The sequence below is a fragment of the Gorilla gorilla genome, chromosome 14 (genome assembly GCF_029281585.2).
Source record: "Gorilla gorilla gorilla isolate KB3781 chromosome 14, NHGRI_mGorGor1-v2.1_pri, whole genome shotgun sequence".
Classification (NCBI taxonomy): domain Eukaryota; kingdom Metazoa; phylum Chordata; class Mammalia; order Primates; family Hominidae; genus Gorilla; species Gorilla gorilla.
In genome coordinates, this window is record NC_073238.2 from 126,791,168 (window position 1) to 126,815,353 (window position 24,186).

Below are 24,186 nucleotides of genomic sequence, written 5' to 3' on the forward strand. Positions count from 1 at the left end.
AGTGACCCTTAAGGCCTGTCTGATGAGGGCTCCACATTTCCTTCCTCGCAGGGTCACAGGGTCGCAGGGGAGCAGAAGCACATTGGAGCATGGCCCTGTTCACCCGTGTGTGTGTGAGAGTCTGGGTCCCAGGAACAGGGAAACATACTTGCTTCCAGCACCATGACAAGAACCAAGAGAAAAGTTCTCCCCAATCTAATGGGTGAGCCACTGCCCTCCTGTCCCCCACCCAGAGGGTGATCCAGAGCCCTCCTGTCCCCAACCTAGAGGATGAACCACTGCCCTCCTGTCCCCAACCTACAGGGATGACCCACTGCCCTCCTGTCCCCAACCTAGAGGATAAGCCACTGCCCTCCTGTCCCCCACCCAGAGGGTGACCCAGAGCCCTCCTGTCCCCAACCTAGAGGGATGAGCCACTGCCCTCCTGTCCCCAACCCAAAGGGTGACCCAGAGCCCTCCTGCCCCCAACACAGAGGGTGACCCAGAGCCCTCCTGTCCCCAACACAGAGGGTGACCCAGAGCCCTCCTGTCCCCAACCTAGAGGATGAGCCACTGCCCTCCTGTCCCCAACCTAGAGGATGAGCCACTGCCCTCCTGTCCCCATTTCAGGGGTCTCTTGTTCCTTGGGCTTCTTATCTGGGACTCATCTTTTCTGCCCCATCTCCCATCTCCTTCATACCCCGGTGGTTCTCCCTCATGTCTTAGAGACCTAAAGGGACCTGTCCAGTGTCCTCTGGCCAAGTGGTCCTATTGTCCTTCCCTGTAATGCAGAGCATATCAGAACTGGAGCCTACAGATTATCTCGTCCTGTCCAAATACTTTATTCCACTGATAAAACCATCTGAGAACCAGAGATTTTCCCAAGGTCAGAAATCTAGCATATTAATGATACCAGGTTTATGTCTTCAAACAACGTGCCAGTCACTGCATTTATTATTGGAAGACAGACTTGTTCCTGTTGAACCAACAGCAAAATAGAGGCTATTTCTTGATGCTTAGCATGGATCAGAGACAGTGCTGATTCTCACCATAAGATTATCCATTTATTCAGATGAAAAGCTGAAGCTGAGAAGTTAAGTAGCTTGCCTTGGGTCACCCAGTTACCGAGTGGCAGGGGCGTTCGGCCCACGTGTTGAGGATCTGAGGCCCTTGCTGAGAGCCAATGGGGCAGGTAGTTCTGCCTTTCCCAAGGTGGCTGCGTGGGGGTCGCACTGCCTCTCCTGCCTTAGAAACGGCCCCAGTGATGCAAACGGCTCCGAGTGCACGAGATCTCTCTGAAATTTGTCAAATGAGAGTTGAGCTCTGCAACTACACACACATAGCCTGGAGCCCTGCATCTTCCTCAGCAGCAGGGCCAGGCCCACCGTGACGGCTCCGCACCGACGCACCCTTCTCAGGGAAAGATCGACACAGAGTGCTCTCCAGGGCCACCCGGAGATGCCCACTCAGAGGCCTGCCTCCAGCCCTGCCTGCCTGGACAGCAGGCCTGAGAGCCGGACATGCTTCCGTGTGGCCGTCACATCCCCAGAGTTGCACCTGCGCAGGCCATGTGTGCACGTGTTCTTGAATCCTAGGGTGTACATCATGTCCCCAACCCCACCCCACTCAGCGCCAAGGGAGGGAAGGGGAGTCCAGCTCCCCTTGTAGGGCCGGACTGAGCACTCTGCACTCGGCCCTGCAGCCCCCTCTCCACCCTCCCCTGTCCTCCACCCTCTTCTGAGTCCCGGAAGCTGATTTCCAGTGGACCCTGGCCTGTGGGTGGATTTGATCACTGGGAAGGATGGCAGGGGCCTGGAGGGCAGGAAAAGTGGGGAGTTGGGACCCGTATCCCCTAGTCTCTCCTGGGGCTGCATATCAGCAGCTCCGCGTCTCCACCAGTGGCCACGGCGCACAGCCCTTCCTCAGGCCCAGCTCCCTCCGCGTCTCCACCGGTGGCCACGGCGCACAGCCCTTCCTCAGGCCCAGCTCCCTCCGCGTCTCCACCGGTGGCCACGGCGCACAGCCCTTCCTCAGGCCCAGCACCCTCCGCGTCTCCACCGGTGGCCACGGCGCACAGCCCTTCCTCAGGCCCAGCACCCTCCGCGTCTCCACCGGTGGCCACGGCGCACAGCCCTTCCTCAGGCCCAGCTCCCTCCGCGTCTCCACCGGTGGCCACGGCGCACAGCCCTTCCTCAGGCCCAGCTCCCTTCGCGTCTCCACCGGTGGCCATGGTGCACAGCCCTCTTAGACGCAGCTCTCTCAGCGTCTCCAGGTCAGCTCCCCTTCCCTGCTGCTGAGGGGAGACAACGGTGCCCACCCGCTGACACCAGCCCCAGGAGGCTTCCTAGTTGCTCTTGGTTCTCCCTAATTCTACCCACATATTTGTAAATATTTCCTTTATTTAAACCCTTCTCCCTTCCCCCTGCGAGTGTGCCTCTGCTCCTGTCTGACCAGGCGAGTCCATATCAAATATAAGGAGGGCGTTCTTCCCAAACCTACTGATAACGGCTTCAACCATGGCATTGAAAACTATTTCTCTAAGTCTTTTTGCCTCTGCTGGGATCCAAAAGGCTCTTTGAAAACCAAAAGTTGAAATATACCTACAATGAAAATGCGTAAGTTTATACCTCGGTATTATTTCCCCGTCGTCGTTTCTGTCTGGGAATCACTTGGCACACGTGCTGGGCTCTTTCATGAGTTGAGGGTGTCTCAGAAACCTCCGTCTCCCGGATCCATGGCTGCTCTACAGAGAGGGGCCGGACCGTGTTCTCTCCGGCTGTGGGCAAGGCGTCCTATCGTTTCTTCCACCTTATGTTGTTTGGTCAAACAAGCAAACACGGGATGAGAACCATTGCTTGACTGCGTCTACCAGGGCACCCGCGGCAAAGGAACTGCTGCTACCCGTGAGCCGTGGAGCTGTGTGCATGACTTGAGCCATTTGGAAAGACCCAGCAATAGCTGGTCAACGATGAAGGGGGCCATTCTGTTTACAGCAGTCGAAGGCAGGGATGAGCACAGCTCCTATCTCTCTGTGGAGTCTTCATTGCCCAGTTCTGTCTCCGACCTCCAGAACGCCTTTCTGGGTGGATGGACGGTCTTCAGTGGTCAGGACTACAGCAACAGCCCTTGGTATTTTTGAAGCCATTTTGAATGGCTCGAATACAATGGCTTAGAATTTGAAAAATTTGAAAAATAAAATGACTTCAAATTTGAAAAATCGTTGCAATAAACCCTGTTGCCATCTGGCTGGATTCCACATGAATATGTCCATGGAAGAGAAACTGATAACTGAGTAAGACGGATCTTAGGCATCAAAGTGTAGTGCTTGCCTGGCGTTTTCTAAGGCAAATTTGAGGCAGAGAAGGTTTTCTTTCCTAGTATCAGAGACAGCAGGAACTTCTCTACTGGCACAAAAATGTCCATCTTGAAATGTCCTGAAGTCTTCTAGAAAGATTAAATTAATCCTCATATTTCAAAATTTTCTGAAAGAGGATTCTGGGATTTCTTTTTTTAGTAAGCAAAATTCTTTCTGGATCTAAATGTAACTTTGGGAGAAAAAAATGGGAATGTCTCTCCAGCCCCCCTCACACTCTGCATCACTCAGATTTGGGCTTATTGACGCAATTTTCCCGTCCTAAGTTTTTTTGTTATGTTCAAATAGATTGATTTGAAAAGATGCATATTGAGCAGTGATTAGCATATATTTTAAATAAGGCAAAAATCTTGGAACTCCTAATCCAATCATTTAGGATGAATCTACATACATACACTGGGTCAACTACATTCTTATCACATGTGAGTAAATCACACTGTCATCATGGATATCCCAGTTGCAAATGGCGTCGCGCATGCTGGCCATCTGCTTTGATAAATAATGGAGTTCCCGCCTCCCTATCTAAGCGAAGCCCTCCAGGCTGGCCTGTGCCAGGTCTCCACTTCACCTCCTCCTGCTCTCTGCTGATCATACCAGCACTCACTTGAGCAGCACTTTCCAAGGTCCCCAGAATTGACTCCACACAGTTGAGTCCAGGGCCAATTCTGTCTCCATCCAACTTCTCTGTCAGGAGTGGGCAAAGTTATCCTTATTTCTTCACCAGCTTCCAGGATCCTGCCCTCTCTTGCTTCTCTGCCTTCTCAGTCTCCTTTGCAGGTTCTCCCTCACTTCCCTGACCTCCAAATCCTGGGCACACCTATGCAGTGCCCCTCACTGCTCCTCCTCCAGCGGCCCTCAACTCTCCCAGTGGTCTCTCTCAGCCGCAGGACAGCTTCACCTCCCACTTGTCTCCCTTTCCTTAGATGTCTCGTATAGCAGCTCTTCAACACTTCTGCTTGGCTGCAGAGCAGGGGTCTTGGGCTTTACTTGGCCAAAATGTACCCCCACATACCAGTAGCAAGTAAGGCCACCTCGTGCCAATGTCCAATGGTGATCTGTGCTTTGTAGAAAATCACAGCGGGTGAAGGGAGTGAGAGCGGGGGTTAGGCAGGGACAGTTCTGAGATGAGGGGCATTCCAGCAGACAGGCAAGGAGCAAAGGGAAGAGCCACACGCACGTTGTGTGTCAGAGGGAAGAGCTTTCTAGACGGGGTGGGCGTCAGGAGTCGGGAGCCAGTTGGAGGGAGCATGGAGCAAGCTCTGTGTGCATGAGGCTATAATTTCTCCCGGCTCCATCTCCAGAGCCTGGATCTCCTACTTCAAGCAAGGGTCTCAGTAAAAGCTACCTGGGGAATTAAGAAACTGAGTCACTTTTACATCTATAATCATCGACCAAATAAAAAATTAATCCTCCTACATCCTAAGCCAGTCTCCATAACTCCTTGTTTCCTGTGTTTCTGCTGTAAAATAGGATGAATTTCCTTCATGAGAATGACAATTATTACAAGTGTTTCAAACACTGATTTGAAGGAAATCTAAAATATATTTTTCCCTGCTAAGGAGCTCTGTTAGGAAGATAAGCAACCACACCAGCCTCAATGCATCTACACCTGCGAAGTTCAAGGCAGCAGCTCTGTAAATTGAATACAATTAAAAATGCACTTCCTCTGTTGCATTCACCATACCTCAAGTGCTTTGCAGCCATGTGTGGCCAGTGACCACAGCAGGGGACAGACCAGACACAGAACATTTCCTTCATCAAGAAAGCTCAGGGCTGAACCCTCGATCACCTTGAATTACTCTCTGATTACTTGGGGGATAAACTGGGGTTGTTGAATGCAAAGAAAAATAATTTATCTTCTTTAAATACAGTTCCATGGTGATAAAAATGAGCAGATTCATAAAAAATTTTTCAGTAAACCCTCATGCCATCTGGGTGGATTCCACGTGAATGTGTTCATGGAAGAGAAACAGGGATAAAACTGAGCAAGATGAATCTTAGGCATCAACATTTGGTGCTTGTGTGAAATCATTCCCACAGCACTTGGTGCCAGAAGTCCCTGCTTTCCAGCTGTGGGCAGTGGTGAAACTGTATCAGCATCAGCATGAGAATGTGGAGCTACAAACTGCGTCAGCACCCACGGCAATCACAAAATTATGGTGCAGAACGAAGTCACCAAAAGTAGGTTTGGGTGCATGTGTTTCTTCCCTTCCAAAATGTATGGGAAGCTGCAGTTCCATGATTCTCACACCTCCGTGATTTCCAAGACAGAAGGACTTGCTGGTGGCCCCACCCTCATATTTTATTGTGGCCCTGGCCCAGAGGTTGGGCTTAAGCCTCTGGCCGGCACCAGTCACCCACAGCCCTGTGCTCCTTCAACTAGGAATCGAGCTGCCAGGTCCTGTTGAGGGGTGGGAGGTGGGCAGGAAGAGAAAGAAGTCTCAGCACAGTGCACAGTAGTGACATTTACCCAGAGGAGGAAAACTGAAAGTAGAATTGATTGATTCTTTCATCTTTATACACCTAAAATCTCATAGGGCAAAAGCAAGCAATATCGCATTCCTTGTAGAGACTGAATATGGTGAAGGTTAGCAACTGTAACTTTAGTAGCATTTTCTTTCCTAGAGAATTCAAATCCATGCTGCACTGCACTGTTTTCGGGTGGGACAGGAGTGAGGGGAGGTCCCTCACCAAGCTGTGCTGCCTGTTGGCACACATGCAGCAGAAATGGCATGTTGCATAAATGGTTTTTATTCAGGCAATTATTGAAAAATAACCTCTCTATCACAACACTTTCCTAGTGGGTAATTGACAAGTGCTCACTTTTTCATGCAAAAAAAGGTAAATCTCAAACAAACTATAGCATATGCATGGAAACATACAGCATGCTTTGTCTCACTAAGAGGCTCAACTATTCATTGAAATGAAGCTTGACGTTTGGCTATGTTAACACCTTTAAAACCTTTTTTAAAAGACCAAATTATTTTAAGACCAGTGAAACCACTGATTTTCCTAGTTGCATTCTCAGAAAGATCTATGGTATTTACTTGAGAACATGTTAAGACTCCTCCTCGGACTCAGAGTCCCCAGAATCCTTAGATATCTTAAGACAGCATAAGTAGTTAATTTAGGCTGATGCCGGGGGCTGGGGGGAAGAATACTTTCTGTTGGAAAAACAAAGAATTGAATTAACATGTGAGATTGGGACTGTTTTCTGTGAAGTTAGCACACTTTTTTATTTACTAGGAAGATGAACCACTGGAATCCAGCTTAACAGTGAAAAAGAATCTCCAGCCCAACAAGGTGTTATATTGAAGTGAGTAGAGAAAGACTCCCCAGTGGTCTCACTTGGAGTCTGCAAGGATTAGAGAAGGCTGAGGGCTGTCAACTGCTGCCTTTTCTGCTTTGCTGTCTGCTATGGGTCACACTGGGTCCCCCAAAAGCCATTTGGAAGTCTAGCCCCCAGCCCCTCAGAATGAGAGCTTACTGGGAATAGGGCCTTTGCAGATGGAGTTAGTTAAAATGAGGTCATGCTGGAGTAGGAAGGGCCCTACATCCAATATGCCCGAGTCCTTGTAAGAAGAGAAGACCCAAAAGGAGATGAAGACAGAGACACACAAGGGGATGCCATGTGCAGACAGAGGCTGAGGCCGGAGCGCAGCCACGAAACACAGAGGCTGGACCGCTGCTGCCAGAGGCTGGGAAGGTCAAGGGAGGATCCTGCCCAGAGTCCCAGAGAGGCACAGCCCTATGGACACCTTATTTCAGACGTCTGGCCTCCAGACTGTGAGACAACAAATTTCTGTTGTTTGAAGCCAGCAGTTGTGGGACTTTGCGATAGCAGCCCTGGGAAACTGACACCCCATGCTGTCATAGTCCCTCCCAGGAGCAGGGAAAGGAGCTGTCCCACCTCCCAGCTGGACAGGGACACATGGATGGAGCTTTCCAGGCCCAACTGTACAACTATGGAAAACCACATCCATACAAACAAAGATCAGGAGGGTCATATAAAAATGATTATTTAAGGTGGTAGAGTTGGGTTTTTTTTTCTTTTCTCTGCTCTTTCACAAATTTTTGTTAAGGTTGGTTAAAAAACATGCAAAATTCCTAGGCTAAAAGGGCTTTCATATTTGATTAACCATATTATTGCTTCAAAACTCCTGAAACAGCTACTTCCCCTGACGCTGGGAGTAAAGGCGACATCTGCAGGCTCTTCCAGCACAGTCGAGAGCTACTCCTCATCCTGATGACTCAGTGTTGTGGCATCTCCTTAAATTGTGCACCAGAGGCAGGCTCCTCATCTCCTTGCCCTCGCCCCAGCCCTGCCTGAAAGCATCACTCCATGATTTTCTTGTGTCTACTTTTGTTTGAAAGCCAGCTGGGGAAGACACTGTTCCTAAAGGTACTCTGCCTGCCATCACTGGCTGCTTATAAGTCTCATCTGCCTTTGGGTTTCTGCAGTTTCACTCTAATGTACCCAGCTATGAATTTCCTTTCATTTATCCCACTTGGGACATACCAGGTTTCTTGAATCTGTATTTCAATTTTCTGTATTAGTTCTAGAAAATTATCAGCCATTATCTTTTCAACTATGTTTCCTTCTCCATTCTTGTTCTCTTCTCTTTTTAAGACTCAAGCATGTGTTGAACTTTCGCACTGTATATTCTATGTCTCTTACTTTTACTTCTGAGGTTTTCCTTTTTCATCTCTCCATGATGATTTTTAGGTTTACTCTTGAACAATCTCCCAGTTCACAAATTCTCTCTTTAGCTGTATCTAATCTGATCTTAAATCTATCCAGTGACTTCTTAATTATTTTTTTCTTCAGAGTTTTTAAAAATTTCTGCTTTACTTTTGGGATTTCCAATTCCCTGACCATTTTTTCAGAGCTTTGCTTAATCTCTTGTTGCATACTAAATATAATGCATACCTCATCTATTGGCTTCAGTGTCTGGAGTCACTGTAGTTCTGTTTTTGGAGTCTCTTATTTCTGTTTCATCTCATTTAATGGTGTTTGATCTCCTTGTGTCTGGCCATCTTCCACTATCTACTGGCACAGTAATTTTTTAAATTTTTGAACATATAATTTGAGGCCTGGGATATCATCATCTTCCTGTAGGGAAGATTTTTATTTGCTTTTGTAGCTCTCTGGGAGGAGTAGCAGTACGAAACCTCAAAACCTACTCTCTCTATCTCTGCATTAGAGACAGGATTGAAGACTGATATTTTAATCTATGCTTTGTGAAAGCAGAAAGTGTTCTTCAGGAGATGAGTGGCAACCATGAACTGCCAGGAAATCAATGGATAAAATGTGCTTTCAGTGCATAGTTCATACAAATTACTTCAACCATAAAATTTGACAGCTTGTAAATAATGGCCTAAGAAATCCAGAGAGGAGAGAGGTAAAATTAATTTCAGCTGTACCCTCAAGTCCCTGCTTCCCAACCCATACCAGCATTTCATGGATATTTATTTCAATTCTCCTTCACTTTCCTCAATGTTAAAATGACAGAAGAGTTATAACCCAAATGTCCAATTATTTTAGGAAGTACATAGGATTGAGAGCAAGTTTACATTTTTTAAAATCAGTAAAACTAGCTTATATTTTAGCAAGGACAAAGCAGCATGGGATGGTAATCAGTAACCAGACATTAAATAAGTACTTACATGCTAAACTAGCATTTAAAGTAGTGTGACCCTAAAATATCTCATGAATTGTCTTAGATAGTGGACTTGGAGAAACACCATAATGCATTTTTATCGTTACTGTAAAATATAAAACAATCTTTTTTGTGTGAAACACTGCATATAAACACACATTCCAGAAAAGTATCAAAACAATAATTACAAATCCTTATTCACTTCTCTGGGGATTCATTGCATAAGCCTGCCACAAAGAAGTACAAATATTGTTTTTCTCTAAAGCTATCTGAGTAAACATCAACCTAGTAGAAAAATCTGTCGACCTATGCTTTGGGGGAGCACCTCCCAGGATTCCTTTAGAATGCAGACTCGTGGGCATGGGGTGGGGCCCAAGATTCAGCGTTTCTCAGGAGCTCCTGGTGGGGACCACACTACAGGTCTTGGAGTATTTCATCTTCAAGATACAAAGCTCTGATGGACAGCCCTTGAATAACATCAAGGAGACATGAGAAAAATCCAGTAATGGTGCAAATAAAAAAGAACGCCCAACCATATGCCAATCATCTCTTTAAATATAAGCAAACATAAGTCTACATAAGTTAGATAAGATGTACGTTTTGTTCAGCATTGCCCTTTTAACAATATTTTCTATCCCTGCAAATTACTATCCAGCTGGCACATAAAACACGTTTTTTCAGATGCTTTTATTGATGCGAAGAATTTCAGTTTTTGAGAGAGCATTTTATAGAGTGCAGGAAGAAAGGTAGAGAACACGGCTTCAAGTAAAAGACCTTGGTAAGTGTCGATCTCATTAAAAGAGGATGAAAGAGTTCTGGGTGTGTATGTGTATGCATGTGTATGTGTGTGTGTACATGTGTGCATGTGTGTACATATGTGTGCGTGTGTACATGCATGATGCATTACGTGTTTGTGTGTGTTCATGTGTGTGCACGTGTGAACATCTGTGCATGCATGTGTGTGCCTGTGTGCATGTGTGTACTTGTGTATTCGTGTGTGCACGTGTGTACGTGTGTGTGTGTGCACGTGCTGTACCTCCAAGGCTATGAGGATGGTAAAACAAAAATGTGCTCCAATGTTAAGTAGCAAAAATGTGTGTGTGTGTGTGTGTGTATATATATATATATATAGAAAGAGAAACTAGATGTCTTCACAGGCAATACTACATTTATTCGAATGACATAAGTACTTCTTTTTTTCAAGTATTAAATTTCAGGATGAAACATGCTTTCTTTCATTCCAGACTGTAATTCATTTAAAATGGAGGACTCATAACTACAAATAGTAAATTATCTCGAGAAGAGAAGGGAAAACAGGGGAAGGGAGGAAGAAAAACCACATAAGTCTTAGAGTGAATGTCTGGCTACTATTTTTCCTAATTCTCAAAGGAAATGCATCTTTATTTTATCATTATACAGAGAGGCCCAGAGTCAAGTAACTCTTCAGCTCTAAAGACTTTCCCCTGAACCTCTTTTAAGAAGAAATTATTTCAAATGCCCTTGGGCAGCAATATGAAAGATAATACTCAGGTTATGTTGCAAACAAATCTCCATTTTAAAAATGAGCCAGATTCCTCCCTCTACATTTCTGTCCCTTGTCTTTAATGCATTCAAGGACTCTTGGGAAGATTGAGAAATAGGCACAGAAACAACCTAATAATACAGAGAAGTCAGCATGTTTATTGTATTTTTGAAGAACTCAATAATTCCTCTACATAACCTAGTTTCTGACTGGAAGATAACAGGCATTTCATCTTCAAGAAATTTGAGAAGATTGGATTAACAACTCATGGTTGGCAAGGTATCCTGAAAGTTCACTGACTCCCAGAGCTTCCCTTTGCTTTGTGATAAAACATCATTCTCAACCTTGTGTTGGTTCACATCCTGTCTTTCATTTTTGCTTCGCCTGTAAATAAACATTCAGTTTGCTGGAATTAGTGAAGCCAAGGACGTGGTGGCATTTGACATCCTCGGGCATCTGATAAGCCGACACTAATTCCAAAGGGGAGCCTTACGTTTTAAACACTTAATTTTCTTTCAAGTAAATTACAGGAAGAAGAACAACCTTCCTCCACGTCTGCTGCTCTTCATTTCTTCCCCAGTACCCATAATCCTGAAGGGCTTCCTTCAGAATTTTGGTAACGCAGGCCTCTGCTAGGAATACCGTCAGCCTTCACTGATGTTAAAAGATCTTTTTTCAGCTTTTCTTTGAAGGAGGTTTTTGTTTCATACAGAATTGCTGTGGCTTGACAGGTTTGTGGGGTTTTTCTTTCATCACTGTAAAAATGCCCTTCCGTTGTTTCTGGCCTCCTTGTATTTTGTACAGGGGTCCACTTAGAGCCCTGTATGTGTGGATTTTTCTCTTATCTTTTTTTTAATCTGTTTAACTACAATGTGCCTAGGTATGGTTGTCTTTTTATTCTGCATACTCCTGCTTGGAGTTTGATTAGATTCTTGAATATGAAAGTTATGTTTTTCATCAACTTAGGCAAGTATCCGGTCATTATTTGGCATATCCAGCCAAAAAAAAAAAACCAAAAAGGTGATGCCCAATATCACTTGCTTCTCCGCTGGGCCTCCAATTCCATGTGTGTTAGGCGGTTTAATATTATCCATAGGTCCCTGAGGCTCCACCCCTTTTCCTTCCAGCTTTCTCTCTGTTCTTCTTACTGGATGATATCTGCTGATGTCTTCAAATTAACAACTCTTCCTCCTGATATTCCTTACCTGCCGTCAAGCCTATCTAGTGAATTTTTCATTGCAGTTATTATACTTTTAAGATTCTTAAGTTCCATTTGGTTCTTTATCATTTACATTTTGTCGCTAAGATTCTCAATCTGTTCTCTTGTTAAGACTGTATTTTCCTTCAATTCTTTGACCATGTTGTAAAAGCTGCTTTAAGATCTTTGCCAAGTGCAACATCTGAGCCATCCCAGGACTGGTTTCTTTTGACTGCTTTTTCTCTTGACTATGAATCTCATTTTCCTGTTTCTTAGTTGTCTGGTGATTTTTTTCCACTGATACTGACTTTGTGGATAAAATGCTGTAGAGACTCTGGATTTTGGTACCTTCCTTTTTCCGTTATTGACTCTTATGACAGCAGGTAGTTCAATCACTGAATGATCTCTGTGAATGTGAGCAAATCTCTGGAAGTCCAAAGTGCTTCCCAAGCCCCTCCAACTTTGCCAGACTTACCTTTCAACCTCTATATCCTTTGTGTGTCTTTGCAGAGCTTGATATTAGGTTTTGTTAGGGCAGGACTAGAGTGGTCTTACACTAGCATTTGATCCCACCACCTGTGGCAGTCTATCTGGCATCTCATCTGGACACCACAGGTGTTAAAGTGGCATTAAGATCTCTCCACCTTGGCAGGACTGGAACTCTGGCAGCACTCCACTGCTCAACCTCCCGTTTTTCTGCTTAACTCTCAATCCCCTGCCAGCTTCTATCAATAAGCCTTGGTTATTTCTGCCTTGTTCATGGGAAGCCCAGCCCTCAGCCACAGACCATCTTGTTACTTGGCTCTCTGCTCTCTACTCTTAGACCCTATGGATTCCAGCTGCTTCAGGTACTTCAAACTTTGACCTCTGCTTTCCCAACTCAGAGAGACCACCATACTCTCCCTGGGTTCCAGCCCCCCTGGCCATGGCCGGGAAATTGTTCACAGGCAGAGACCAGGGCAGGGGCTCATTTCCAGAATTTTCCTTCATTCACAGGTCCTTAGGGAACACCTGTTGCCCACCACTGGAAAACAGTTACCTCATATATTTTGTCAGGTTTTACAGTTGCTTATTGCTGGGCACTACTTCAATACCAGTTTCTCCACCATAGACAGCCACCCATCATTGCTGATCTGCGTGCATCGAACAAGTATTTATTGAGCATATTCAATGTGCTGGGCACTAGGCACAGTATGGGCCAAATGTGATGAGCCCTGCCCTTATGGAGTAGACAGTCCATGGTAAAAAATAGACATGAAACAAATAACCACAAATCTAAGTTTGTAGTTAAATTATGATAGATATTGTGTGCTGAAAGTACAGAGTGCAGTGAGAAAATAAAACTGAGCACCCTAATGTAGATGGAGGGGGGGGAAGCCTCTTTAAACACATGGCTTGGGAGATGAGTGGGCCGGATGAAAGGCTGAGGGGAGACTTTGGATATGTGAGTGCGCAGAGGGGACCTGCACAAAGAGCAGATGGCGAGGAGGCCCCGAAGCAGGAGCGAACTGAGTGTCCTTGGGCTGGAAACAGAAGCTGAGGATGAGGTTGGAAAACCAGCAGACCTTGGAAGATCTCAGGTTATACCTGCGGTGAAATGGAATTCCACGGAGACATTTCCAGCAACAAGATCAAGTTCAGAAATGTATTCTTACAAGTAGGAGCCAAAATTCCAGCAGGTGCTGATATGGCTCTCATGGGTGAGCCTTCAGGAGAGAAGGAATAATACGCCTTTGAGAGAACACAGAGCCAGCTGAGGATCTTTGCCTGGGAAGAATCAATGTATCCTAGCTCACTATTTGTTGAGGCAATAGAGTTTCAATAGTTAATCTTTCTCTTTCAAATCTTCGGATGATAAAATCTTACCTAAAAAGTCATTTTAAACCTACGAGTTAGTTCTTTGCACTCTAATATGTTTCATTTTATGTAGCTAGGACCAACTGAGTGAAGAAGCTAGAATTAGGTGGATTGGGCTAGTATGCTAGAGGGAATTATAACAAACGTGAAGTTGACATTAGCAGAAAAGGATGGCCTACAGGGAAGGAGTTCTAGGTGCCAGGCACCACACTCATGCAATTACTGAAACTTTCTAGAATTGTTTTTTGATCCCTGACATAAACCTGCCAATTAACAAGTGTCTATTGCTATCAGGGTCTCCTTATGTTAACCTCTTCAATGTAAGCTTAAACATTTTAAAGTCATTCAACGCAAAGTTCCAAACACAGCACTTACAAACTCATATTCTAGGTCAGCCCTTCACATGGTCACCATATTGTTTATTTCCTGCTACTCAACTGAGGCAATTTTTGCCCAATATAGACAAATATTGATCAATCTGGTCAATTTTGCCCTTAGTCATCCAGTAATTAAAATTTTTTGGCAAAAGGGTATTAATACTCATATGCATGTCATACTTTTCCAAAATATTGCAAAAGGAGCTATACTAAAGTTTTAAAGAGATTCTGATACAGTAAAAGCATGCATCTTTTCTGTGTAAGATACCAAAAAAGATGCATAGCTATCACTGTGTGTGTGTGTGTGTGTGTGCGTGTGTGCGTGCACACTGGAAGCAGCTACATGCCCATAGTCACGTGCATATATAACCTAGTTTCTCAATGTCACCTCATATATATTTTGCTCGGCTAAATTACTGAAAATAAAATGTATAGCATGATATATTACAAGCATATATTGTGTACAGTTTGTATATAAAAAAGAAAGAATGATTAAAAGTCGATGAGAGACTGTTTATAAATCTTGATTGCTTCATAATTTTAACTTTGAGCAACATTTTTATCATAATTATAGGCTTTCTTAAAGCATTTATGCAGATTGTTGTTACTCAAAAGGGGGTTTATTCCATTTTGGTATAAACTACACTTTTTTTTTCTTTATGAAATCACTCTTTGAGTTCCTAATACCCAGTACTCTGCCAGAGCTGCAAAATGTAAATAGCAGGAAGCACTTGTCTTAACAGGACTATCACTGGGCTCCCTCTCATCTTGTGCCTTATTGCCCCATTGACATGGGAAAGAATAAAACTTGTCTATAATAATAAGCATTTGACATGTTTAGAAGCTTCTGGATTCCTCTCAGAAGACTAATGTTCCTGGGAGGCTAATACATTTTTGTACCCACCTCACAGATCAAGAAATCAGATCCTGGGGGTCTAAACCATGATGAAATATTCCATTATTTAATTTTAGAACCATGAAGCATTAGATTCGAAAGGTGGATTCAGAACCCATTGAGTTTGGCTGCCTTATATTCAAGCTTGGAAAATTGAGGTCCTGGAAGAACAAAGCACCTGCCCAGGGTCATGCCCAGACATTTGCCTACATCAAGCTCAACAAGCACCAGTGTAGTGAAATGTAGACTGACTTATTCAGAGGCTTTAGCATCATGCAGAATCAAAGCCAGGAAAAAAAAAAAAAAAAAAAAAAAAAACTTCATCAACTTTTTCTACCAAGGAATCTTTATTGTAGCTCCAGGATCACAGACCCAACAGGAAAGAAGGGGAAAAAGTCCTCATCAGAAATAAAAATAAAAACAAAAAGCAAAAAAAGCTTTAAGAAGTGCATGACAGATGGAAAGAAAGAGCATCAGAGAAAGGCAGAGAGGGGCCAGCCCAGAAAAATAACCAGCCAAATACCACCAGCGAGGCTTTGCCCCACGTTCTGTGAGGACAAAGACGGAACCTACTTTTCATCACCTTTACATCCCCAGGCCCAGTACAGTGCCTGGCACATAGGAGGGGACTGGGAAATGTTTCTGAAATGAATGAATGAATGAAGGGAGGAATGAATGAATGAAGAAATGAATGAAGGTCCGAAATTTTAAAAACTCCCCAAGCAAGTGAGAGGTAAGGCCTCCAAATCCTGTAGTTTATGAAATAGGAAATGTGTATTCCAATTGCACTTTAATTCTGGTCCATAAATAAGCCTTTCTGAGCAAAAGCAGTAAGACTTTTAGATATGCCCACTGTTCCCACAAAGGGCAGTTGGGTTCCATGTGACAGAACATGACAGAGTGTCGAAGTTTAGTTAGTGACTGGAGATGTTTAAGGACTTCTGAGAAAGAAGCACTAGGAAGAGAACATTGAAATGTCAACGTAGGTCAGGGTCTAAGGTGCTGCAGACAAAGACCTCTGGCTAGGAGGCGATGCTGGATGCACAGCACACACCACACTGGACACACCTCTGGGGTTTTCCGTAAGAAAGTAAGGTGTTTCTTGGCCTGACCTCACTCTCTCCATCACCCCTTGAGCCAGGGAATCCATGTGAGTGGATCTGCCAGGAAGACCAAGTGAAAAAAATGAGAGTCTTCCAGTGATGTCTTGAGTGCCAGGTCCAGGTGCTTTTACATTCATGACATCGTTCAGTTGTCACAATAATCCTACCATGTAGGATTTAATATCTCCACTTTATGGATTAGAAAATTGAGGATTAGAGAAGTCACCAACCAGTGCTCCAGGCAACTGCAGGTCACGAAGCTGTGACTTGCCTCCAAAGACTGCTGACTAAAGGCTGGAAAGTCTGGCTAAACCTACTCGTGTGCATATCACCTATGAATTAGCATAGTCAATAAATACTAGAAATGTTACAGTTGTTTTAACTTTCCAAATGAAATTTGTTTTTATTGTGAATTAATTAATCACTGAGAAGGCCCTTTCTTCCTATATAACATTTGTTATTTTTATTTTTATAGCACCTAATATTATTACAATATTATACACACACGTATCAGCAGACTCTTCCTCTTTTGAATGACAATTACTCAAACTCACCCCATTGACAATATCTAACTCTTCGGTGAAGTCTTTCAATAATTGCAGCTGTGCTTCTATATTCAAGGACTGGAATAAAGTGAAATATTGACCCTCGTCAGCTCCGATTCAGAGAAGATTTTGATATACCAATTGTATTCCTATTCAACAATTTGTACATTCCATTCTAATTGCATCTGGCTTACTACAGAGGTTGAGTGTTGAGAAAAAAGAATGGGGCAGGAGAAGATGAGAGGGAAGCTTGTGTTCAGTCAAACATAAGTACAGAAATTCAACAAACCTGTGAAATTCATTATTTTATGGCTCATCAGTTGGTTCAGCTTAAGTCCTTGGATAAACTGCATAGAAAAATATTACCGCTTTAGTGAAATTACTGCCTCTAATAAAGAATGGGTAAGCAGAATCTCAAGTTATATAATTTTTTTGATGAAGTCAATTCCAACAACGTGAAAGCCACTGCCCTGGGTGATGATAAGCAAATGATGCCTGAATGTGAAGGTCATACTCGGCTTTAGCTGATTTCAAGCAAATAAACAAAAACAAAAAACAAAAACCCTCCACCACAAATGATGATTTCGGAAAGTTATCTCACCCCTGGAATCACCTGTGATGAGAGCATGATCCTTCTAGCTGCATCCTCGTTATCCTTCAAGCTCCCCCACCATGAGGCCCGACCCTCCCGGGGTTGCACAGCTGCACCCCACAATTCCACACTGAAATCTCGGGGTTCCTCCGCCACATCCGCACAGCACATCTGCCCTGAGCAATTGTTCCCTGCCCCTCCCTCAAAAGACCTAGGCCCAGTTCCACCTCACAGCTGAAATTAGACATCCAGTGCACTGCATGCGCCCGGGCAGGGATGCTTGCTGGAGTTGACATCTGTTCCAGTCAACCCCCACCTTCCTGAACGGCACATGCACCTCGGTAGGAGACGAAGCAAAATTCTGTGGTTAGATACTTTTACGTGGGAAAATAGTGAACTTTAGCCGGAAGGTGAAAATACATTCTTTTCTGTACATTTAGAATTAATGAATCCTATAGACCTGTGGAAACTGCTTTTAAACATCTGATTTTCCATTAAAATATAATTAAAATTAATGGCACAGAGAAGCTTTAGTTATTTTCACAACGGCGCCCCCCCCCCCCGCCCTCGGCAGGAGAATATTTGTTCTGTATATTTTTAAGAGGGTTTGGGGGGCATTAAATTATGCTTTGATTGTATTCCATCAATGAAAATATAAGACACAAACATTATTATAAGAAACAAATAAGCACTTATTAACTGTGTGTGCATTCATGGGACACAGAAATGGTCTCAGGCTGAGCTTATAGTAAAGCAAATTAAAATTAGTGTTTTGACTTTTGTTCATTATAAAGTAGATACTAGCCTAAAGATTCCTAATCAGTTCCCAAATACCTATCATGAAGGAATATGCAATGCCGAATGAAATAGCTGTCCTCAAGAGAAAGCTCTGAGAATTCTTTTAATCTACATAAGGACAAATTTGCCTTTCATCACATTTTGTAGTAAAATCCAAAGCTTCATTTTGGCCTTCCAGCCACAAGTTTAAGTTCCCAAAATGAAGAGTTGGTATGATGGTTATTCAAAGAAAAGGAGAAGTGTGAGTTAAGCACGAAGTCAAATGCAATCCACGTTGTAAAAATCGGAAAACCAGTGATCTGCTGTGATGTGGGGTCAGTCATGGGATGCCTCCTGTTCCCATGTGCGGTTGGTGTCAGAGTTAGACATCATCAAGAGGTGAAAATTTGGGAAGACATTTCAAGGATGACGGAAGCTCTGAGTGAGTGAACAGATATTCTTCGTGCAGAATAATCCCCCGTGGCACTGGTTTGCCGGCAGAGCAGAATGTTTGAGACCTCACCCAGCAGCCACGCGCGGGCGTAAATCGTTCTCAGCACGAGAAACACAAAGGCCGCAGGATCCCGCGAGCCGCAGGGGGTGGGGGTCATTTTTTTGACGCCGCCGCCCTTAAGAGTTCCAGTCCTTCGGGCGAAAGGGGCAGATCAGGCCTTCGGCGAGGACCCTTGCCTGGGAGAGGGAGGGCAGTGCCCCAGGGGCCGCCTCCAGTGCCTAAACAAAGAAGACGGTCTTCTGAGCGTCCGCCCTCCCCGCCTCGCCGCGCAAGGACCCCGCGCTCCTGGGCCACTTCCTCTTGCAAACCACGAGGAAAAGCCAGTTTCCACCCAGACGGCCGGCTGTGAGCAAAGGGAATAAAGCGCCGGTGCCGCCACGCTCTGCACTTGGCTCTGGGCCTGGCGGGGGTCTGGCGCGGCCGCAGACACCTGGGTGACCTCGGCCGTGGTTGCCGGCTCTGCTCGGACAGAGAGTCTTTTTATTTGTCGCCTCCGCCTTCTCACCACTGAGGCCGCAGGACAGCCTCGCTGCCCGGGGCCGAGTTCGGTGGATAAGGGGGCAGCGCCCACAGCAAGCCTGAAAGAGGGAGGCGCGGGGCCGCGCTTGGGGCCTGCTGCTGCACGCCAGCCTGGGCAAAGAGCTGCCACCTTCTGCGGGCGAAGCGGGTCGGGACGCAGGACGGCAGCGGGGCTGGAGGCGGCTACGTGGGTCCACACCCCCATGCCCTGCAAGGCTCCTTGGCCCTGCTTCTCCTCTGTCTCGGCGGGAGAGGAGCAGCCTCGGTTTTACAGAATTTCAGGGTCGCGTCTCCAGCGCCCCGGGCGAGGCCACTACGTTTAGGAGCGCTCGCCTTCGCTGCGCTGTGTACCGTGTACACACTGGCTCCGTGCGCGAGACCCCGATGCGGGTTAAAACTCCACTTCACAACCCCCATTGATACGGGTTTGACATCTGTTTGCCAGAGTGTTTTGCACTTAGCCTAACACCCGCTATTAAGTGACAAAATTGTGGCAGCCTGTCAAAGCCAGCTGACTGGCAGCTGCTCCGCTTACAAAAACCATTCAAATATTTGCAGGTTTTGAAGGTTTATGCAGTGTTGTACCCAATCTTTCAGCGACTTAACATGTAAAATATAAGTCAAAGTTTTAAATCTGGATTCCAAAATGTTTCCATTTTCCATACAAAAGGAAACAGCTTTCAAGGAGCCTGCTGGAATGGGTCCAATTCCAACGTGTCTCCGCGTTTCCCGCCACGAAATTCCTGCACAAACCCGGTTTTTTAAAGATGTCAAGGACCAACTTCCTCTTGTTACCAGCATCTTGGAGGACTGAACTAAATTGCCTTAAACTCCAAGGGAATACACTTTCTCAAAAGTAAATTCAAAAAAAAAAAAATCCCCAAGTAAAGAAACGTACCTGCTTAATTTTGCTTTTGACACTTAGACCAACGTGCCTTTGGGGGAAAGCGAGGCTGCTAGGAAGAGTGTTCCTAGTCAACATCTGAGCTCTGGCGGCTTCCAAAACACTCACTCCTCCACTCGCACTTCTAAATAGCTTAGTCCGATTAAGAAATAATTTGCAAATGACATAGTGTTTCTCTAGATTAAGATCCATCGAGTGAAGTCATGTGGGGTTTTTGTCTCCGAGATTAGAGCCAGACAGACAAGGATCTCCTGCAAACTGCAGCTGCCGACAATGGAAAAAAAATTACCCTGCGTTTGTCCGGGGGAGATGTGTGCGTGGGTCCGCGCGCCCCGCACCGACACTGAGGGCTGGCACGCCCTTACTGTCTTTCAACTGTGCTGGACTTGTGCGTCCTTTTTTTTTTTTTTTTTTTTTATGTTGGTAAACATATTGCCTTGGGTGTGAGGGGGTCACAAATCCTCTGGGCAAACGTGGGGTCGTCATTTTCAAAAAAGCAGTGAGTTTGCTTGTGATACATTTGCAAGGAGTCTCAAGGGTGGTGGTCTTAAGTCCGAAGTGCTGACAGCCTCACTCAACTGTGGGGAGGAGGCAGAGAGGGAGTGTGGAGACAGAGACCCAGACCCCGAGAAACAGAACACATTTCCTCCTCCGCCTTCGGCTCTGCGTGGGCTAGCCCCGCGCTAGGGAGGGCAGGCAACTAGGTCCTCCGAGGCGAGGCTGGGGCTCCGCCTGCAGAGGGAGTGACAGCGCGCCGCGAGGGTCCGCGACCCAGGCAGGGGTGGCCGCACCACCCCGGAGCGCCGCACAGCCCCGCAGGCCTCCCCTCCCGCAGTGCGTGCCTGGAACGCGGGGCCGCCTGGCCGAGGGACGTTTACCTGGAGAGCTTTGTGTCCACAACACTAATCCTTAGACACTGCTTCGTTCAGCAGCTGCCGTCAGTCGTGAGGGCACTAGTGTGGGGAAGGGGGCGAATTCAGGAGCCCGTCGCAGAGCAATATTTAAAAAGGGGGGGGGAAGCAGGAGCTGCTCCCAGGGGAGGCCTCGCGCGGCGGCGCCCACGGCCACGGTGTCCCTGCTGCGAGCCAACAAAGCTGAGGCGCTGTCCGTGGGAGGAGAGAGCCCAGCGCGGGGACCGGCGCGGGTGGGAGTGGGGGCGCGGCGCGGAAAACCCCAGGGAAGGACCGGGTGGACATGGGACGGGAGGGGGGTGACATCCTCCCACCCGGGGGTTAGAAAAGGCCCGGGTGGTAGTTCCAGGCGAAAATAGGCAGCCCTCTGTGATGACAGAATTGACAACTATTTTTGGGGGGGGCGGGGGTTGGACTTCCGAGTCCCTCGGGACGGAGGCGCAGGGGAGCAGGAGGGGTGCCCCGTTCCTGCAGTTGCCTCGGCCCGAATCCCGCAGGCCAGGCCGGAACGCGGGGGCGGGGGCGCGGGAGGGGGACCCGCAGCGGGAGGCGAGAGCGAGCGAATGGGGAGAGGAGCGGGGAGCAGGAGGGGACGCAGGGGAGAGGGGACTGGGGAGCGGCGAGAGGAGGACGGGAGACGCGGCTCCACCTCCCAGCTCAAAACGGCGTCCCAGCTGCTCGCAAACCAACTGCTCGATTCTATTCACTGTCGAGTAGGAACAAAAAAGTGGCTATTTATTAGAATACTTGTTTGGTATTGTTCCGCGCCACACAAAAGGCGTTTCATTATGTGGAGGGATCTCCTTTTTCCAGAGAGAAACAATAACTTGAAATTGTCTTTAAAGTCTTTTCTATCAATAATAAATTTCATTTTCTTGTCTCTCTCGCCTGCAGTGTGTGTGCGCGCGCGCGAGGCGAGGAGAGAGGCGCGTGTGCGAGTGAGTGTGCTAGCGGGGGTGCGCGTGTGAGTGTGCGCGTGTGTGTGCGTGCGCGTGGCACCGGCGCCCGCGGCTACGGGGCTGGCGCTGCCGGAGCCGGGCCGGACCGGGGTCCGAGATCTGCGTCGCGCTGGGCACGCTGGCCACCCGGTCCGGAATGAGTCGGGGCTCCGGGAGGTGCCCGTGGGCAGAGCGTTAGGGGCGCGGCCGTGCCGGACCCGCCCTGGGGACCCGCTGGAGCTGGAGGAGGAACTAACTGTAAGTGTGTCTCGAACTTGCGCGGGGGCTTCAGCCCGCCCGGGGCTGCGGAGCTGGGCTGTAAAGGCTCTCGGGAGAGGGGCGCGGTGTCTCCACGGTGACTTTCCGTGAAGGAGGATGGGGTGTCTCCGCAGCTTTGGGGCCCCAGGAAAGAACAGGTGGGTAGATGTGGTGGCCACGGCTAGCGGACTCGCCGCGGGGCACATTTGTCATTTTCTTATCTGTGCGTTCACTCCTCCCCCATCCTCGGCTTTTGGGATTGGCCGCCGCCCAATGGACCCAGACTGTTTCTCTCTGGGTCGCCATTTTTGGGGAGGGGGGAGGGAGGTCGAGTCTGTGGATTTGGGGGAGAGGTTCGTGTCCGCCACAGCTCCGCGCCCCCTCCCCGCCCCTCGCGGCTCCCCCACCCTCGCGTTCGGCAGCGCCAGGCTGCGCTCTCCGCGGTGCACACCCGGCCGCGCCGAGAACTAAATCCGCGGGCTGAAATTACGTTTTAAAAATTAACATGTTGAAGCGTGTGCCATTTAGTGAGAGGTGTTTTGGGCAAAGAATCAATTTAACTGTGACTGACCGACGGGCTTGACTGTATTAATTCTGCTACCGAAAAAAAAAAAATCAATGAGCCGCAAGCCTTGGACTCGCAGAGCTCCCGGTGCCTGTCCGAGAGCCCCACCTGCGCGGCTCACGCCTCAGTCTCGCCGCCCCAAGGTGGGATCCGACGCCCAAAGGAGGGCGCCCCAAGGTGGGATCCGAGCGGGCCGCCCTAGGAGGAGTGAACCCCGCCCGGGCGCACAGCTCCATGCGCGTGTCCTCCCTCCTCCAGCGAAATCGCACCCGCTTTGCCTCCTCTTGCAGCACCGCGCGTGCCTAGGTTCTCGGTCTGCGCAGCTGGGAGTCTCCCCCACCAGCGCCGCGGAGCCGCCCGTTTCCGCCCCCTCTTTCCGCGGGTTTGAGCCTCCCGCGGACAGGAAAGGTCACGAAGTTTCAAAGGTGAAATGGATTTTCGGCGGTGGCTGGTGCGGGAGTCAATGGGCAGGGCGGGGCAAGCCTGGCAGTCATCGACCCGAGCAGGGACTCGGCTGGCCGCCTCCCCTTGCAGGAAACAGGTGTTTGAACGCGATAGCGGCCGCCAGTCAACTAACGCATTAAAAGCTCGCTTTATAACATCGATTTCCTGGAGTGCGGTGGGGCCTGCGTTCTGGAAGCTCCTTTGTGAAAGGCGGGGTTGGGGGAATTGCCCTGATGGTACCCCAGTTGGCACAGAAGATCCCCAAAAGTCCCTGTCACCGCAGCGGCGGACAGCGGGGCTGCCCAGGCGGCTGGGAGGGCAGCTTTTCCCTCCCGCTGGGGTGGAAAGAGGAGTCCTGCTCCGTTCCCCACCCAGGACAATGGTCTTGTTACCCCGGCCTCCTCCCCTGCACCTAGGGCCTGGCATGCAGAGAGCGCCCGCAGCAGAGGGGGAAGTCTCCAACAACTGGCAGGTGTCCCCCGAGGAGCTCCGCTTGGTTTGGAAGGGTGGTTAAACCCGGATCCAGGAGGAAAGCAATTCCGTTGCCACCCACATCCCCTGGGCCCTACCAGGCTTCTTCCCCTGCTAGCGCCTCTCCCGGATGCGACGCAGGCCAGGTGGCAGGGCTGAAGCAGGCAGGCACACAGGAGATGGCATGCGTACCTGTAAGGATGAACAGAGAGCCTTCAGATGGCCTAGTGCTAGGATCTTGTTATCAATGTCATGGAAACGGATGGAGCCCTGTGGGGAGGCTGCCACGGAGGCAGAGGGAAAGGGGTTGGGGAAGGGAAGGGGCTGGCACCTGGGCGGCTGGACTTGCTGGTCCTAGTCTCCCTCCCCGCAAGGAAGAGGAGGCCCCGAGAACCTTGCCTTGGCTGTGCTGGGTCTGAGGGAAGAGGCTCCAAGTGGCGAGCCTTCCTGTGCCTACCTGCCTGATGGCAGAGGATACACCACCTGAGAAGGCGGGCTGTAACCAGCCTCTACTCCAGAAGCAAATCTGCCTGTGTGTTCTGAGCGCTGAGCATAATTGTAAACAGCTGAAAATAATGAAAATGCATAGAACCCCTACCCTGAAACCCACACACCCCTCCACTGCTGCCCGATGGGGTCCTTTGTCTGGGTGGGGCTCCTCCACTCCCCAGAGCCATGGGAGCCGGTCCAGAAGGAGTCAGTCCATGAAGGGACAGGTGGCCCCTGGGGAGTCAAAGTGGCATGTTTCTGCTGGCAAGAAGAGGTGCAAATCTCCCTTTAGCTG

The 24,186-nt window shown here is 47.9% G+C and overlaps 1 protein-coding gene and 1 non-coding gene across 5 annotated transcripts in view; both read left to right on the top strand.

The window, feature by feature from the left end:
• The window catches only part of LOC101129018 (collagen, type I, alpha 1b-like), a 719,603-nt gene that overhangs the window by 643,962 nt on the left and 51,455 nt on the right, over positions 1 to 24,186 (top strand). Inside the window, exon 1 of one of the 4 annotated variants that reach the window (XM_031001450.3) lies at positions 21,636 to 21,922. The exons of the other annotated variants lie outside the window; for them this stretch is intronic. The gene's annotated coding sequence lies outside the window, so the exon portion shown is untranslated. Of the gene's footprint in view, positions 1 to 21,635; positions 21,923 to 24,186 lie in introns of those variants that run through there. 4 annotated transcript variants of the gene reach the window in all.
• On the top strand, positions 16,979 to 17,039 carry LOC115930472 (small nucleolar RNA SNORD44). Its single transcript, XR_004067108.1, has one exon. It is a non-coding gene; the product is annotated as a small nucleolar RNA SNORD44 (small nucleolar RNA).